The sequence below is a fragment of the Schistocerca americana genome, chromosome 5 (genome assembly GCF_021461395.2).
Source record: "Schistocerca americana isolate TAMUIC-IGC-003095 chromosome 5, iqSchAmer2.1, whole genome shotgun sequence".
Classification (NCBI taxonomy): Eukaryota; Metazoa; Arthropoda; class Insecta; order Orthoptera; family Acrididae; genus Schistocerca; species Schistocerca americana.
In genome coordinates, this window is record NC_060123.1 from 741,769,646 (window position 1) to 741,788,207 (window position 18,562).

Sequence of the window (18,562 nt, forward strand, 5' to 3'; positions counted from 1 at the left end):
GGACTCTTCTTACAGTCGGTGCTTTCAGCTTTCCCTGTGAGACCAGTATTAGTTTCCGATACACCTCAGCAGGTTCAATGTATTCCTAGGACCTTCACATTGACGATAAAACACAGAAATCGCATCGGAATTAAATACAAAAAGCACAATGTCGCCTTAAGTACAAGAATAGAGACTCTTCTTACTGTCGGTGCTTTGAGCATTCCCTGTGAGACGAGAATTAGTTTCCGATACACCACTTCAGGTTCAATGTATTCCTTGGCCCTTCACATTGACGATGATACACAGAAATCGCATCGAAATGAAATACAAAAGGCAAACTGCCGCGTAAGTACAAGAATAGAGACTCTTCTTACAGTCGGTGCTTTCAGCATTCCCTGTGAGACCAGTATTAGTTTCCGATACAACTCATCAGGTTCAATGTATTCCTAGGACCTTCACATTGACGATGAAACACAGAAATCGCATCGGAATTTAATACAAAAGGCACAATGTCGCCTTAAGTACTTGAATAGAGACTGTTCTTACAGTCGGTGCTTTGAGCATTCCCTGTGAGACCAGTATTAGTTTCCGATACACCACTGTAGGTTCAATGTATTCCATGGACCTTCACATTGACGATGAAACACAGAAATCGCATCGGAATTAAATAGAAAATGCGCAATGCCGCATGAAGTACAAGAATAGAGACTCTTCTTACAGTCGGTGCTTTGAGCATTCCCTGTGAGACCAGAATTAGTTGCCGACACACCACTCCAGGTTCAATGTATTCCTTGGACATTCACATTGACGATGAAACACAGATATCGCATCGGAATGAAATACAAAAGGCAAACTGCCGTGTAAGTACAAGAATAGAGACTCTTCTTACAGTCGGTACTTTCAGCATTACCTGTGAGACCAGTATTAGCTTCCGATACACCTCTGCAGGTTCAATGTATTCCTAGGACCTTCACATTGACGATGAAACACAGAAATCGCATCGGAATTTAATACAAATGGCACAATGTCGCCTTAAGTACAAGAACAGAGACTCTTCTTACAGTCGGTGCTTTCAGCATTCCCTGTGAGACCAGTATTAGTTTCCGATACACCACTACAGGTTCAATGTATTCCTTGGACCTTCACAGTGACGATGAAACACAGAAATCGCATCGGAATTAAATACTAAGCACAATGCCGTCTTAAGTACAAGAATAGAGACTCTTCTTACAGTCGGTGCTTTCAGCATTCCCTGTGAGACCAGTATTAGTTTCCGATACACCTCAGCAGATTCAATGTATTCCTAGGACCTTCACATTGACGATGAAACACAGAAATCGCATCGGAAATAAATACAAAAGGCACAATGCCGCCTTAAGTACAAGAGTAGAGACTCTTCTTACAGTAGGTGCTTTGAGCATATCCTGTGAGACCAGTATTAGTTTCCGATACACAACTGCAGGCACAATGTATTCCTTGGACCTTCACATTGACGATGAAACACAGAAATCGCATCGGAATTAAATTCAAAAGGCACAATGGCGCCTTAAGTACAAGAATAGAGACCCTTCTTATAGTCGGTGCCTTGAGCATTCCCTGTGAGACCAGTATTAGTTTCCGATACACCACTGCAGGTTAAATGTATCCCTTGGACCTTCACATTGACGATGAAACACAGATATCGCATTGGAATTAAATTCAAAAGGCACAATGCCGCCTTAAGTACAAGAATAGAGACCATTCTTACAGTCGATGCTTTGTGCATTCCCTGTGAGACCAGTATTAGTTTCCGATACACCACTGCAGTTTCAATGTATTCCTTGGACCTTCACATTGACGATGAAACACAGAAATCGCATCGGAATTAAATACAAAAAGCACAATGTCGCCTTAAGTACAAGAATAGAGACTCTTCAAACTGTCGGTGCTTTGAGCATTCCCTGTGAGACCAGAATTAGTTTCCGATACACCACTCCAGGTTCAATGTATTCCTTGGCCCTTCACATTGACGATGATACACAGAAATCGCATCGAAATGAAATACAAAAGGCAAACTGCCGCGTAAGTACAAGAATAGAGACTCTTCTTACAGTTGGTGCTTTCAGCAATCCCTGTGAGACCAGTATTAGTTTCCGATACAGCTCAGCAGGTTCAATGTATTCCTAGGACCTTCCCATTGACGATTAAACACAGAAATCGCATCGGAATTAAATACAAAAGGCACAATGTCGCCTTAAGTACAAGAATAGAGACTCTTCTTACAGTCGGTGCTTTGAGCATTCCCTGTGAGACCAGTATTAGTTTCCGATACACCACTGCAGGTTCAATGTATTCCTTGGACCTTCACATTGAGGATGAAACACAGAAATCGCATCGGAATTAAATACAAAAAGCACAATGTCGCCTTAAGTACAAGAATAGAGACTCTTCAAACTGTCGGTGCTTTGAGCATTCCCTGTGAGACCAGTATTAGTTGCCGATACACCACTCCAGGTTCAATGTATTCCTTGGACATTCACATTGACGATGAAACACAGATATCGCATCGGAATGAAATACAAAAGGCAAACTGCCGTGTAAGTACAAGAATAGAGACTCTTCTTACAGTCGGTACTTTCAGCATTACCTGTGAGACCAGTATTAGCTTCCGATACACCTCTGCAGGTTCAATGTATTCCTAGGACCTTCACATTGACGTTGAAACACAGAAATCGCATCGGAATTTAATACAAATGGCACAATGTCGCCTTAAGTACAAGAACAGAGACTCTCCATACAGTCGGTGCTTTCAGCATTCCCTGTGAGACCAGTATTAGTTTCCGATACACCACTACAGGTTCAATGTATTCCTTGGACCTTCACAGTGACGATGAAACACAGAAATCGCATCGGAATTAAATACAAAAGCACAATGCCGTCTTAAGTACAAGAATAGAGACTCTTCTTACAGTCGGTGCTTTCAGCATTCCCTGTGAGACCAGTATTAGTTTCCGATACACCTCAGCAGATTCAATGTATTCCTAGGACCTTCACATTGACGATGAAACACAGAAATCGCATCGGAAATAAATACAAAAGGCACAATGCCGCCTTAAGTACAAGAGTAGAGACTCTTCTTACAGTAGGTGCTTTGAGCATATCCTGTGAGACCAGTATTAGTTTCCGATACACAACTGCAGGCACAATGTATTCCTTGGACCTTCACATTGACGATGAAACACAGAAATCGCATCGGAATTAAATTCAAAAGGCACAATGGCGCCTTAAGTACAAGAATAGAGACCCTTCTTACAGTCGGTACCTTGAGCATTCCCTGTGAGACCAGTATTAGTTTCCGATACACCACTGCAGGTTAAATGTATCCCTTGGACCTTCACATTGACGATGAAACACAGATATCGCATTGGAATTAAATTCAAAAGGCACAATGCCGCCTTAAGTACAAGAATAGAGACCATTCTTACAGTCGATGCTTTGTGCATTCCCTGTGAGACCAGTATTAGTTTCCGATACACCACTGCAGTTTCAATGTATTCCTTAGACCTTCACATTGACGATGAAACACAGAAATCGCATCGGAATTAAATACAAAAAGCACAATGTCGCCTTAAGTACAAGAATAGAGACTCTTCAAACTGTCGGTGCTTTGAGCATTCCCTGTGAGACCAGAACTAGTTTCCGATACACCACTCCAGGTTCAATGTATTCCTTGGCCCTTCACATTGACGATGATACACAGAAATCGCATCGAAATGAAATACAAAAGGCAAACTGCCGCGTAAGTACAAGAATAGAGACTCTTCTTACAGTTGGTGCTTTCAGCATTCCCTGTGAGACCAGTATTAGTTTCCGATACAACTCAGCAGGTTCAATGTATTCCTAGGACCTTCCCATTGACGATTAAACACAGAAATCGCATCGGAATTAAATACAAAAGGCACAATGTCGCCTTAAGTACAAGAATAGAGACTCTTCTTACAGTCGGTGCTTTGAGCATTCCCTGTGAGACCAGTATTAGTTTCCGATACACCACTGCAGGTTCAATGTATTCCTTGGACCTTCACATTGAGGATGAAACACAGAAATCGCATCGGAATTAAATACAAAAAGCACAATGTCGCCTTAAGTACAAGAGTAGAGACTCTTCAAACTGTCGGTGCTTTGAGCATTCCCTGTGAGACCAGAATTAGTTTCCGATACACCACTCCAGGTTCAATGTATTCCTTGGCCCTTCACATTGACGATGATACACAGAAATCGCATCGAAATGAAATACAAAAAGCAAACTGCCGCGTAAGTACAAGAATAGAGACTCTTCTTACAGTTGGTGCTTTCAGCATTCCCTGTGAGACCAGTATTAGTTACCGATACAACTCAGCAGGTTCAATGTATTCCTAGGACCTTCCCATTGACGATGAAACACAGAAATCGCATCGGAATTAAATACAAAAGGCACAATGTCGCCTTAAGTACAAGAATAGAGACTATTCTTACAGTCGATGCTTTGTGCATTCCCTGTGAGACCAGTATTAGTTTCCGATACACCTCAGCAGGTTCAATGTATTCCTAGGACCTTCACATTGATGATGAAACACAGAAATCGCATCGGAATTAAATACAAAGGGGACAATGTCGCCTTAAGTACAAGAATAGAGACTCTTCTTACAGTCGGTGCTTTGAGCATTCCCTATGAGACAAGTATTAGTTTCCGATACACCACTCCAGGTTCAATGTATTCCTTGGACATTCACATTGACGATGAAACACAGAAATCACATCGGAATGAACTACAAAAGGCAAACTGCCGCGTAATTACAAGAATAGAGACTCTTCTTACAGTCGGTGCTTTCAGCTTTCCCTGTGAGACCAGTATTAGTTTCCGATACACCTCAGCAGGTTCAATGTATTCCTAGGACCTTCACATTGACGATAAAACACAGAAATCGCATCGGAATTAAATACAAAAAGCACAATGTCGCCTTAAGTACAAGAATAGAGACTCTTCTTACCGTCGGTGCTTTGAGCATTCCCTGTGAGACGAGAATTAGTTTCCGATACACCACTTCAGGTTCAATGTATTCCTTGGCCCTTCACACTGACGATGATACACAGAAATCGCATCGAAATGAAATACAAAAGGCAAACTGCCGCGTAAGTACAAGAATAAAGACTCTTCTTACAGTCGGTGCTTTCAGCATTCCCTGTGAGACCAGTATTAGTTTCCGATAAAACTCATCAGGTTCAATGTCTTCCTAGGACCTTCACATTGACGATGAAACACAGAAATCGCATCGGAATTAAATACAAAAGGCACAATGTCGCCTTAAGTACAAGAATAGAGACTGTTCTTACAGTCGGTGCTTTGAGCATTCCCTGTGAGACCAGTATTAGTTTCCGATACACCACTGTAGGTTCAATGTATTCCTTGGACCTTCACATTGACGATGAAACACAGAAATCGCATCGGAATTAAATACAAAATGCGCAATGCCGCATTAAGTACAAGAATAGTGACTCTTCTCACAGTCGGTACTTTGAGCATTCCCTGTGAGACCAGAATTAGTTTCCGATACACCACTCCAGGTTCAATGTATTCCTTGGACATTCACATTGACGATGAAACACAGATATCGCATCGGAATGAAATACAAAAGGCAAACTGCCGCGTAAGTACAAGAATAGAGACTCTTCTTACAGTCGGTGCTTTCAGCATTACCTGTGAGACCAGTATTAGCATCCGATACACCTCTGCAGGTTCAATGTATTCCTAGGACCTTCACATTGACGATGAAACACAGAAATCGCATCGGAATTTAATACAAATGGCACAGTGTCGTATTAAGTACAAGAACAGAGACTCTTCTTACAGTCGGTGCTTTGAGCATTCCCTGTGAGACCAGTGTTTGTTTCCGATACACCACTGCAGGTTCAATGTATTCCTTGGACCTTCACAGTGACGATGAAACACAGAAATCGCATCGAAATTAAATACAAAAGCACAATGCCGTCTTAAGTACAAGAATAGAGACTCTTCTTACAGTCGGTGCTTTCAGTATTCCCTGTGAGACCAGTATTAGTTTCCGATACACCTCAGCAGATTCAATGTATTCCTAGGACCTTCACATTGACGATGAAACACAGAAATCGCATCGGAAATAAATACAAAAGGCACAATGCCGCCTTAAGTACAAGAATAGAGACTCTTCTTACCGTAGGTGCTTTGAGCATATCCTGTGAGACCAGTATTAGTTTCCGATACACCACTGCAGGCACAATGTATTCCTTGGACCTTCACACTGATGATGAAACACAGAAATTGCATCGGAATTAAATTCAAAAGGAACAATGGCGCCTTAAGTACAAGAATAGAGACCCTTCTTATAGTCGGTGCTATGAGCATTCCCTGTGAGACCAGTATTAGTTTCCGATACACCACTGCAGGTTAAATGTATCCCTTGGACCTTCACATTGACGATGAAACACAGATATCGCGTTGGAATTAAATTCAAAAGGCACAATGCCGCCTTAAGTACAAGAATAGAGACCATTCTTACAGTCGATGCTTTGTGCATTCCCTGTGAGACCAGTATTAGTTTCCGATACACCACTGCAGGTTCAATGTATTCCTTGGACCTTCACATTGACGATGAAACACAGAAATCGCATCGGAATTAAATACAAAAAGCACAATGTCGCCTTAAGTACAAGAATAGAGACTCTTCAAACTGTCGGTGCTTTGAGCATTCCCTGTGAGACCAGAATTAGTTTCCGATACACCACTCCAGGTTCAATGTATTCCTTGGCCCTTCACATTGACGATGATACACAGAAATCGCATCGAAATGAAATACAAAAGGCAAACTGCCGCGTAAGTACAAGAATAGAGACTCTTCTTACAGTTTTTGCTTTCAGCATTCCCTGTGAGACCAGTATTAGTTTCCGATACAACTCAGCAGGTTCAATGTATTCCTAGGACCTTCCCATTGACGATGAAACACAGAAATCGCATCGGAATTAAATACAAAAGGCAAAATGTCGCCTTAAGTACAAGAATAGAGACTCTTCTTACAGTCGGTGCTTTGAGCATTCCCTGTGAGACCAGTATTAGTTTCCGATACACCACTGCAGGTTCAATGTATTCCTTGGACCTTCACATTGAGGATGAAACACAGAAATCGCATCGGAATTAAATACAAAAAGCACAATGTCGCCTTAAGTACAAGAATAGAGACTCTTCAAACTGTCGGTGCTTTGAGCATTCCCTGTGAGACCAGAATTAGTTTCCGATACACCACTTCAGGTTCAATGTATTCCTTGGCCCTTCACATTGACGATGATACACAGAAATCGCATCGAAATGAAATACAAAAGGCAAACTGTTGCGTAAGTACAAGAATAGAGACTCTTCTTACAGTCGGTGCTTTCAGCATTCCCTGTGAGACCAGTATTAGTTTCCGATACAACTCATCAGGTTCAATGTATTCCTAGGACCTTCACATTGACGATGAAACACAGAAATCGCATCGGAATTAAATACAAAAGGCACAATGTCGCCTTAAGTACTTGAATAGAGACTGTTCTTACAGTCGGTGCTTTGAGCATTCCCTGTGAGACCAGTATTAGTTTCCGATACACCACTGTAGGTTCAATGTATTATTTGGACCTTCACATTGACGATGAAACACAGAAATCGCATCGGAATTAAATAGAAAATGCGCAATGCCGCATAAAGTACAAGAATAGAGACTCTTCTTACAGTCGGTGCTTTGAGCATTCCCTGTGAGACCAGAATTAGTTGCCGATACACCACTCCAGGTTAAATGTATTCCTTGGACATTCACATTGACGATGAAACACAGATATCGCATCGGAATGAAATACAAAAGGCAAACTGCCGTGTAAGTACAAGAATAGAGACCCTTCTTACAGTCGGTACTTTCAGCATTACCTGTGAGACCAGTATTAGCTTCCGATACACCTCTGCAGGTTCAATGTATTCCTAGGACCTTCACATTGACGATGAAACACAGAAATCGCATCGGAATTTAATACAAATGGCACAATGTCGCCTTAAGTACAAGAATAGAGACTCTTCTTACAGTCGGTGCTTTCAGCATTCCCTGTGAGACCAGTATTAGTTTCCGATACACCTCAGCAGATTCAATGTATTCCTAGGACCTTCACATTGACGATGAAACACAGAAATCGCATCGGAAATAAATACAAAAGGCACAATGCCGCCTTAAGTACAAGAGTAGAGACTCTTATTACAGTAGGTGCTTTGAGCATATCCTGTGAGACCAGTATTAGTTTCCGATACACAACTGCAGGCACAATGTATTCCTTGGACCTTCACATTGACGATGAAACACAGAAATCGCATCGGAATTAAATTCAAAAGGCACAATGGCGCCTTAAGTACAAGAATAGAGACCCTTCTTATAGTCGGTGCCTTGAGCATTCCCTGTGAGACCAGTATTAGTTTCCGATACACCACTGCAGGTTAAATGTATCCCTTGGACCTTCACATTGACGATGAAACACAGATATCGCATTGGAATTAAATTCAAAAGGCACAATGCCGCCTTAAGTACAAGAATAGAGACCATTCTTACAGTCGATGCTTTGTGCATTCCCTGTGAGACCAGTATTAGTTTCCGATACACCACTGCAGTTTCAATGTATTCCTTGGACCTTCACATTGACGATGAAACAAAGAAATCGCATCGGAATTAAATACAAAAAGCACAATGTCGCCTTAAGTACAAGAATAGAGACTCTTCAAACTGTCGGTGCTTTGAGCATTCCCTGTGAGACCAGAATTAGTTTCCGATACACCACTCCAGGTTCAATGTATTCCTTGGCCCTTCACATTGACGATGATACACAGAAATCGCATCGAAATGAAATACAAAAGGCAAACTGCCGCGTAAGTACAAGAATAGAGACTCTTCTTACAGTTGGTGCTTTCAGCGTTCCCTGTGAGACCAGTATTAGTTTCCGATACAACTCAGCAGGTTCAATGTATTCCTAGGACCTTCCCATTGACGATTAAACACAGAAATCGCATCGGAATTAAATACAAAAGGCACAATGTCGCCTTAAGTACAAGAATAGAGACTCTTCTTACAGTCGGTGCTATGAGCAATCCCTGTGAGACCACTATTAGTTTCCGACACACCACTGCAGGTTCAATGTATTCCTTGGACCTTCACATTGAGGATGAAACACAGAAATCGCATCGGAATTAAATACAAAAAGCACAATGTCGCCTTAAGTACAAGAATAGAGACTCTTCTTACTGTCGGTGCTTTGAGCATTCCCTGTGAGACCAGAATTAGTTTCCGATACACCACTCCAGGTTCAATGTATTCCTTGGCCCTTCACATTGACGATGATACACAGAAATCGCATCGAAATGAAATACAAAAGGCAAACTGCCGCGTATGTACAAGAATAGAGACTCTTCTTACAGTTGGTGCTTTCAGCATTCCCTGTGAGACCAGTATTAGTTTCCGATACAACTCAGCAGGTTCATTGTATTCCTAGGACCTTCACATTGACGATGAAACACAGAAATCGCATCGGAATTAAATACAAAAGGCACAATGTCGCCTTAAGTACAAGAATAGAGACACTTCTTACAGTCGGTGCTTTGAGCATTCCCTGTGAGACCAGTATTAGTTTCCGATACACCACTGCAGGTTCAATGTATCCCTTGGACCTTCACATTGACGATGAAACACAGATATCGCATTGGAATTAAATTCAAAAGGCACAATGCCGCCTTAAGTACAAGAATAGAGACTATTCTTACAGTCGATGCTTTGTGCATTCCCTGTGAGACCAGTATTAGTTTCCAATACACCACTGCAGGTTCAATGTATACCTTAGACCTTCACATTGACGATGAAACACAGAAATCGCATCGGAATTAAATACAAAAAGCACAATGTCGCCTTAAGTACAAGAGTAGAGACTCTTCAAACTGTCGGTGCTTTGAGCATTCCCTGTGAGACCAGAATTAGTTTCCGATACACCACTCCAGGTTCAATGTATTCCTTGGCCCTTCACATTGACGATGATACACAGAAATCGCATCGAAATGAAATACAAAAGGCAAACTGCCGCGTAAGTACAAGAATAGAGACTCTTCTTACAGTTGGTGCTTTCAGCATTCCCTGTGAGACCAGTATTAGTTTCCGATACAACTCAGCAGGTTCAATGTATTCCTAGGACCTTCCCATTGACGATGAAACACAGAAATCGCATCGGAATTAAATACAAAAGGCACAATGTCGCCTTAAGTACAAGAATAGAGACCATTCTTACAGTCAATGCTTTGTGCATTCCCTGTGAGACCAGTATTAGTTTCCGATACACCTCAGCAGGTTCAATGTATTCCTAGGACCTTCACATTGATGATGAAACACAGAAATCGCATCGGAATTAAATACAAAGGGCACAATGTCGCATTAAGTACAAGAATAGAGACTCTTCTTACAGTCGGTGCTTTGAGCATTCCCTATGAGACAAGTATTAGTTTCCGATACACCACTCCAGGTTCAATGTATTCCTTGGACATTCACATTGACGATGAAACACAGAAATCACATCGGAATGAACTACAAAAGGCAAACTGCCGCGTAATTACAAGAATAGAGACTCTTCTTACAGTCGGTGCTTTCAGCTTTCCCTGTGAGACCAGTATTAGTTTCCGATACACCTCAACAGGTTCAATGTATTCCTAGGACCTTCACATTGACGATAAAACACAGAAATCGCATCGGAATTAAATACAAAAAGCACAATGTCGCCTTAAGTACAAGAATAGAGACTCTTCTTACTGTCGGTGCTTTGAGCATTCCCTGTGAGACGAGATTTAGTTTCCGATACACCACTTCAGGTTCAATGTATGCCTTGGCCCTTCACATTGACGATGATACACAGAAATCGCATCGAAATGAAATACAAAAGGCAAACTGCCGCGTAAGTACAAGAATAAAGACTCTTCTCACAGTCGGTGCTTTCAGCATTCCCTGTGAGACCAGTATTAGTTTCCGATAAAACTCATCAGGTTCAATGTCTTCCTAGGACCTTCACATTGACGATGAAACACAGAAATCGCATCGGAATTAAATACAAAAGGCACAATGTCGCCTTAAGTACAAGAATAGAGACTGTTCTTACAGTCGGTGCTTTGAGCATTCCCTGTGAGACCAGTATTAGTTTCCGATACACCACTGTAGGTTCAATGTATTCCTTGGACCTTCACATTGACGATGAAACACAGAAATCGCATCGGAATTAAATACAAAATGCGCAATGCCGCATTAAGTACAAGAATAGTGACTCTTCTTACAGTCGGTGCTTTGAGCATTCCCTGTGAGACCAGAATTAGTTTCCGATACACCACTCCAGGTTCAATGTATTCCTTGGACATTCACATTGACGATGAAACACAGATATCGCATCGGAATGAAATACAAAAGGCAAACTGCCGCGTAAGTACAAGAATAGAGACTCTTCTTACAGTCGGTGCTTTCAGCATTACCTGTGAGACCAGTATTAGCATCCGATACACCTCTGCAGGTTCAATGTATTCCTAGGACCTTCACATTGACGATGAAACACAGAAATCGCATCGGAATTTAATACAAATGGCACAATGTCGCCTTAAGTACAAGAACAGAGACTCTTCTTACAGTCGGTGCTTTGAGCATTCCCTGTGAGACCAGTGTTTGTTTCCGATACACCACTGCAGGTTCAATGTATTCCTTGGACCTTCACAGTGACGATGAAACACAGAAATCGCATCGAAATTAAATACAAAAGCACAATGCCGTCTTAAGTACAAGAATAGAGACTCTTCTTACAGTCGGTGCTTTCAGTATTCCCTGTGAGACCAGTATTAGTTTCCGATACACCTCAGCAGATTCAATGTATTCCTATGACCTTCACATTGACGATGAAACACAGAAATCGCATCGGAAATAAATACAAAAGGCACAATGCCGCCTTAAGTACAAGAATAGAGACTCTTCTTACCGTAGGTGCTTTGAGCATATCCTGTGAGACCAGTATTAGTTTCCGATACACCACTGCAGGCACAATGTATTCCTCGGACCTTCACACTGATGATGAAACACAGAAATCGCATCGGAATTAAATTCAAAAGGAACAATGGCGCCTTAAGTACAAGAATAGAGACCCTTCTTATAGTCGGTGCTATGAGCATTCCCTGTGAGACCAGTATTAGTTTCCGATACACCACTGCAGGTTAAATGTATCCCTTGGACCTTCACATTGACGATGAAACACAGATATCGCATTGGAATTAAATTCAAAAGGCAAAATGCCGCCTTAAGTACAAGAATAGAGACCATTCTTACAGTCGATGCTTTGTGCATTCCCTGTGACCCCAGTATTAGTTTCCGATACACCACTGCAGGTTCAATGTATTCCTTGGACCTTCACATTGACGATGAAACACAGTTATCGCATCGGAATTAAATACAAAAAGCACAATGTCGCCTTAAGTACAAGAATAGAGACTCTTCAAACTGTCGGTGCTTTGAGCATTCCCTGTGAGACCAGAATTAGTTTCCGATACACCACTCCAGGTTCAATGTATTCCTTGGCCCTTCACATTGACGATGATACACAGAAATCGCATCGAAATGAAATACAAAAGGCAAACTGCCGCGTAAGTACAAGAATAGAGACTCTTCTTACAGTTTTTGCTTTCAGCATTCCCTGTGAGACCAGTATTAGTTTCCGATACAACTCAGCAGGTTCAATGTATTCCTAGGACCTTCCCATTGACGATGAAACACAGAAATCGCATCGGAATTAAATACAAAAGGCAAAATGTCGCCTTAAGTACAAGAATAGAGACTCTTCTTACAGTCGGTGCTTTGAGCATTCCCTGTGAGACCACTATTAGTTTCCGATACACCACTGCAGGTTCAATGTATTCCTTGGACCTTCACATTGAGGATGAAACACAGAAATCGCATCGGAATTAAATACAAAAAGCACAATGTCGTCTTAAGTACAAGAATAGAGACTCTTCAAACTGTCGGTGCTTTGAGCATTCCCTGTGAGACCAGAATTAGTTTCCGATACACCACTCCAGGTTCAATGTATTCCTTGGCCCTTCACATTGACGATGATACACAGAAATCGCATCGAAATGAAATACAAAAGGCAAACTGCCGCGTAAGTACAAGAATAGAGACTCTTCTTACAGTTGGTGCTTTCAGCATTCCCTGTGAGACCAGTATTAGTTTCCGATACAACTCAGCAGGTTCATTGTATTCCTAGGACCTTCACATTGACGATGAAACACAGAAATCGCATCGGAATTAAATACAAAAGGCACAATGTCGCCTTAAGTACAAGAATAGAGACTCTTCTTACAGTCGGTGCTTTGAGCATTCCCTGTGAGACCAGTATTAGTTTCCGATACACCACTGCAGGTTCAATGTATTCCTTGGACCTTCACATTGAGGATGAAACACAGAAATCGCATCGGAATTAAATACAAAAAGCACAATGTCGCCTTAAGTACAAGAATAGAGACTCTTCTTACTGTCGGTGCTTTAAGCATTCCCTGTGAGACCAGAATTAGTTTCCGATACACCACTCCAGGTTCAATGTATTCCTTGGCCCTTGACATTGACGATGATACACAGAAATCGCATCGAAATGAAATACAAAAGGCAAACTGCCGCGTAAGTACAAGAATAGAGACTCTTCTTACAGTTGGTGCTTTCAGCATTCCCTGTGAGACCAGTATTAGTTTCCGATACAACTCAGCAGGTTCATTGTATTCCTAGGACCTTCACATTGACGATGAAACACAGAAATCGCATCGGAATTAAATAAAAAAGGCACAATGTCGCCTTTAGTACAAGAATAGAGACTCTTCTTACAGTCGGTGCTTTGAGCATTCCCTGTTAGACCAGTATTAGTTTCCGATACACCACTGCAGGTTCAATGTATTCCTTTGACCTTCACATTGACGATGAAACACAGAAATCGCATCGGAATGAAATACAAAATTCAGACTGCCGCGTAAGTACAAGAATAGAGACTCTTCTTACAGTCGGTGCGTTCAGCATTCCCTGTGAGACCAGTATTAGTTTCCGATACACCGCAGCAGGTTCAATGTATTCCTAGGACCTTCACATTGACGATGAAACACAGAAATCGCATTGGAATTAAATACAAAAGGCGCAATGCCGCATTAAGTACAAGAATAGAGACTCTTCTTACAGTCGGTGTTTTGAGCATTCCCTGTGAGACCAGAATTAGTTTCCGATTCACCACTCCAGGTTCAAAGTATTCCTTGGACATTCACATTGACGATGAAACACAGATATCGCATCGGAATAAAATACAAAAGCAAACTGCCGCGTAAGTACAAGAATAGACACTCTTCTTACAGTAGGTGCTTTCAGTATTCCCTGTGAGACCAGTATTAGCTTCCGATACACCCCTGCAGGTTCAATGTATTCCTAGGACCTTCACATTGACGATGAAACACAGAAATCGCATCTGAATTAAATACAAAAGGCACCATGCCGTCTTAAGTACAAGAATAGAGACTCTTCTTACAGTCGGTGCTTTCAGCATTCCCTGTGAGACTAGTGTTAGTTTCCGATACACCACTGCAGGCACAATGTATTCCTTGGACCTTCACATTGACGATGAAACACAGAAATCGCATCGGAATTAAATTCAAAAGGCACAATGGCGCCTTAAGTACAAGAATAGAGACCCTTCTTATAGTCGGTGCTATGAGCATTCCCTGTGAGACCAGTAGTAGTTTCTGATACACCACTGCAGGTTCAATGTATTCCTTGGACCTTCACATTGACGATGAAACACAGAAATCGCATCGGAATTAAATACAAAAGGCTCAATGCCGTCTGAAGTACAAGTATAGAGACTCTTCTTACAGTCGGTGCTATGAGCATTCCCTGTGAGACCAGTATTAGTTTCCGATTCACCACTGCAGGTTCAATGTTTTCCTTGGACCTTCACATTGACGATGAAACACAGAAATCGCATGGGAATTAAATACAAAAGGCGCAATGCCACCTTAAGTACAAGAATAGAGACTCTTCTTAGGGTCGGTGGTTTGAGCATTCCCTGTGAGACCAGTATTAGTGTCCGATACACCACTGCAGGTTCAATGTATTCCTTGGACCTTCACATTGACGATGAAACACAGAAATCGCATCGGAATTAAATACAATAGGCACAAAGCCGTCTTAAGTACAAGAATAGAGACTCTTCCTACGGTCGGTGCTTTCAGCATGCCCTGTGAGACCAGTATTAGTTTCCGATACACCTCAGCAGGTACAATGTATTCCTAGGACCTTCACATTGACGATGAAACACAGAAATCGCATCGGAATTAAATACAAAAGGCACAATGTCGCCTTATGTACAAGGATAGAGACTCTTCTTACAGTCGGTGCTTTGAGCATTCCCTGTGAGACCAGTATTATTTTCCGATACACCACTGCAGGTTCAATGTATTCTTTGGACCTTCACATTGACGATGTAGCACAGAAATCGCATCGCAATTAAATACAAAAGGCAAACTGCCGCGTAAGTACAAGAGTAGAGACTCTTCTTACAGTCGGTGCTTTCAGCATTCCCTGTGAGACCAGTATTAGTTTCCGATACACCTCAGCATGTTCAATGTATTCCTAGGACATTCACATTGACGATAAAACACAGAAATCGCATCGGAATTAAATACAAAAGGCGCAATTCCGCCTTAAGTACGAGAATAGAGACTCTTCTTACAGTCGGTGCTTTGAGCATTCCCTGTCAGACCAAAATTAGTTTCCGATACAACACCCCAGGTTCAATGTATTCCTTAGACATTCACATTGACGATGAAACACAGAAATCGCATCGGAATGAAATACAAAAGGCAAACTGCCGCGTAAGTACAAGAATAGAGACTCTTCTTACAGTCGGTGCTTTCAGCAGTCCCTGTGAGACCAGTATTAAATTCCGATACTCCTCAGCAGGTTCAATGTATTTCTAGGACCTTCATATTGACGATGAAGCACAGAAATCGCATCGGAATTAAATAGAAAAGGCACAATGTCGCCTTAAGTACAAGAATAGAGACTCTTCTTACTGTCGGTGATTTGAGTATTCCCTGTGAGACCAGTATTAGTTTCCGATACAACACTGCAGGTTCAATGTATTCCTAGGACCTTCACATTGATGATGAAACACAGAAATCGCATCGGAATTAAATACAAAAGGCACAATGTCGCCTAAAGTACAAGAATAGAGACTCTTCTTACAGTCGGTGCTTTGAGCATTCCCTGTGAGACCAGTATTAGTTTCCGATACACCACTCCAGGTTCAATGTATTCCTTGGACATTCACATTGACGATGAAACACAGAAATCGCATCGGAATGAAATACAAAAGCCAATCTGCCGCGTAAGTACAAGAGTAGAGACTCTTCTTACAGTCGGTGTTTTCAGCATTCCCTGTGATACCAGTATTAATTTCCGATACACCTCAGCAGGTTCAATGTATTCCTAGGACCTTCACATTGACGATGAAACACAGATATCGCATCGCAATTAAATACATAGGGCACAATGTCACCTTAAGTACAAGAATAGAGACTCTTCTTACAGTCTGTGTTTTGAACATTCCCTGTGAGACCAGTATTAGATTCCGATACACCACTCCAGGTTCAATGTATTCCTTGGACATTCACATTGACGATGAAGCACAGAAATCGCATCGGAATGAAATACAAAAGGCAAACTGCCGCGTAAGTACAAGAATAGAGACTCTTCTTACAGTCGGTGCTTTCAGCTTTCCCTGTGAGACCAGTATTACTTTCCGATACACCTCAGCAGGTTCAATGTATTCGTACGACCTTCACATTGACGATGAAACACAGAAATCGCATCGGAATAAAGTACAAAAGGCACAATGTCGCCTTAAGTACAAGAATAGTGACTCTTCTTACAGTCGGTGCTTTGCGCATTCCTTGTGAGACCAGTAATAGTTTCCGATACACCACTGCAGTTTCAATGAAATCCTTGGACCTTGACAATGACGATGAAACACAGAAATCGCATCGGAATGAAATACAAAAGGCAAACTGCCGCATAAGTACAAGAATAGAGTCTCTTCTTACAGTCGGTGCTTTCAGCATTCCCTGTGAGACCAGTTTTAGTTTCCGATACACCTCAGCAGGTTCAATGTATTCCTAGGACATTCACATTGACGATGAAAGACAGAAATCGCATCGGAATTAAATACAAAAGGCGCAATGCCACCTTAACTACAAGAATAGAGACTCTTCTTACAGTCGGTGCTTTGAGCATTCCCTGTGAGACCAGAATTAGTTTCCGATACACCACTCCAGGTTCAATGTATTCCTTGGACATTCACATTGAAGATGAAACACAGATATCACATCGGAATGAAATACAAAAGGCAAACTGACGCGTAAGTACAAGAATAGAGACTCTTCTTACAGTCGGTGCTTTCAGCATTCCCAGTGAGACCAGTATTAGTTTCCGATACACCTCAGCAGGTTCAATGTATTCCTAGGACCTTCACATTGACGATGAAACACAGAAATCGCATCGGAATGAAATACAAAAGACACAATGTCACCATAAGTACAAGAATATAGACTCTTCTTACAGTCGGTGCTTTGAGCATTCCCTGTGAGACCAGAATTAGTTACCGATACGCCACTCCAGGTTCAATGTATTCCTTGGACATTCACATTGACAATGAAACACAGATATCGCATCGGAATGAAATATAAAAGGCAAACTGCCGCGTAAGTACAAGAATAGAGACTCTTCTTACAGTCGGTGCTTTCAGCATTCCCTGTGAGACCAGTATTAGCTTCCGATACACCTCTGCAGGTTAAATGAATTCCTAGCACCTTCACATTGACGATGAAACACAGAAATCGCATCGGAATTAAATACAAATGGCACAATGTCGCCTTAAGTACAAGAACAGAGACTCTTCTTTCAGTCGGTGCTTTGAGCATTCCCTGTGAGACCAGTATTAGTTTCCGATACACCACTGCAGGTTCAATGTATTCCTTGGACCTTCACATTGACGATGAAACACAGAAATCGCATCTGAATTAAATACAAAAGGCACAATGCCGTCTTAAGTACAAGAATAGGGACTCTTCTTACAGTCGGTGCTTTAAGCATTCCCTGTGAGACTAGTATTAGTTTCCGATACACCACTGCAGGCACAATGTATTCCTTGGACCTTCACATTGACGATGAAACACAGAAATCGCATCGGAATTAAATTCAAAAGGCACAATGGCGCCTTAAGTACAAGAATAGAGACCCTTCTTATAGTCGGTGCTATGAGCATTCCCTGTGAGACCAGTAGTAGTTTCTGATACACCACTGCAGGTTCAATGTATTCCTTGGACCTTCACATTGACGATGAAACACAGAAATCGCATCGGAATTAAATACAAAAGGCTCAATGCCGTCTGAAGTACAAGAATAGAGACTCTTCTTACAGTCGGTGC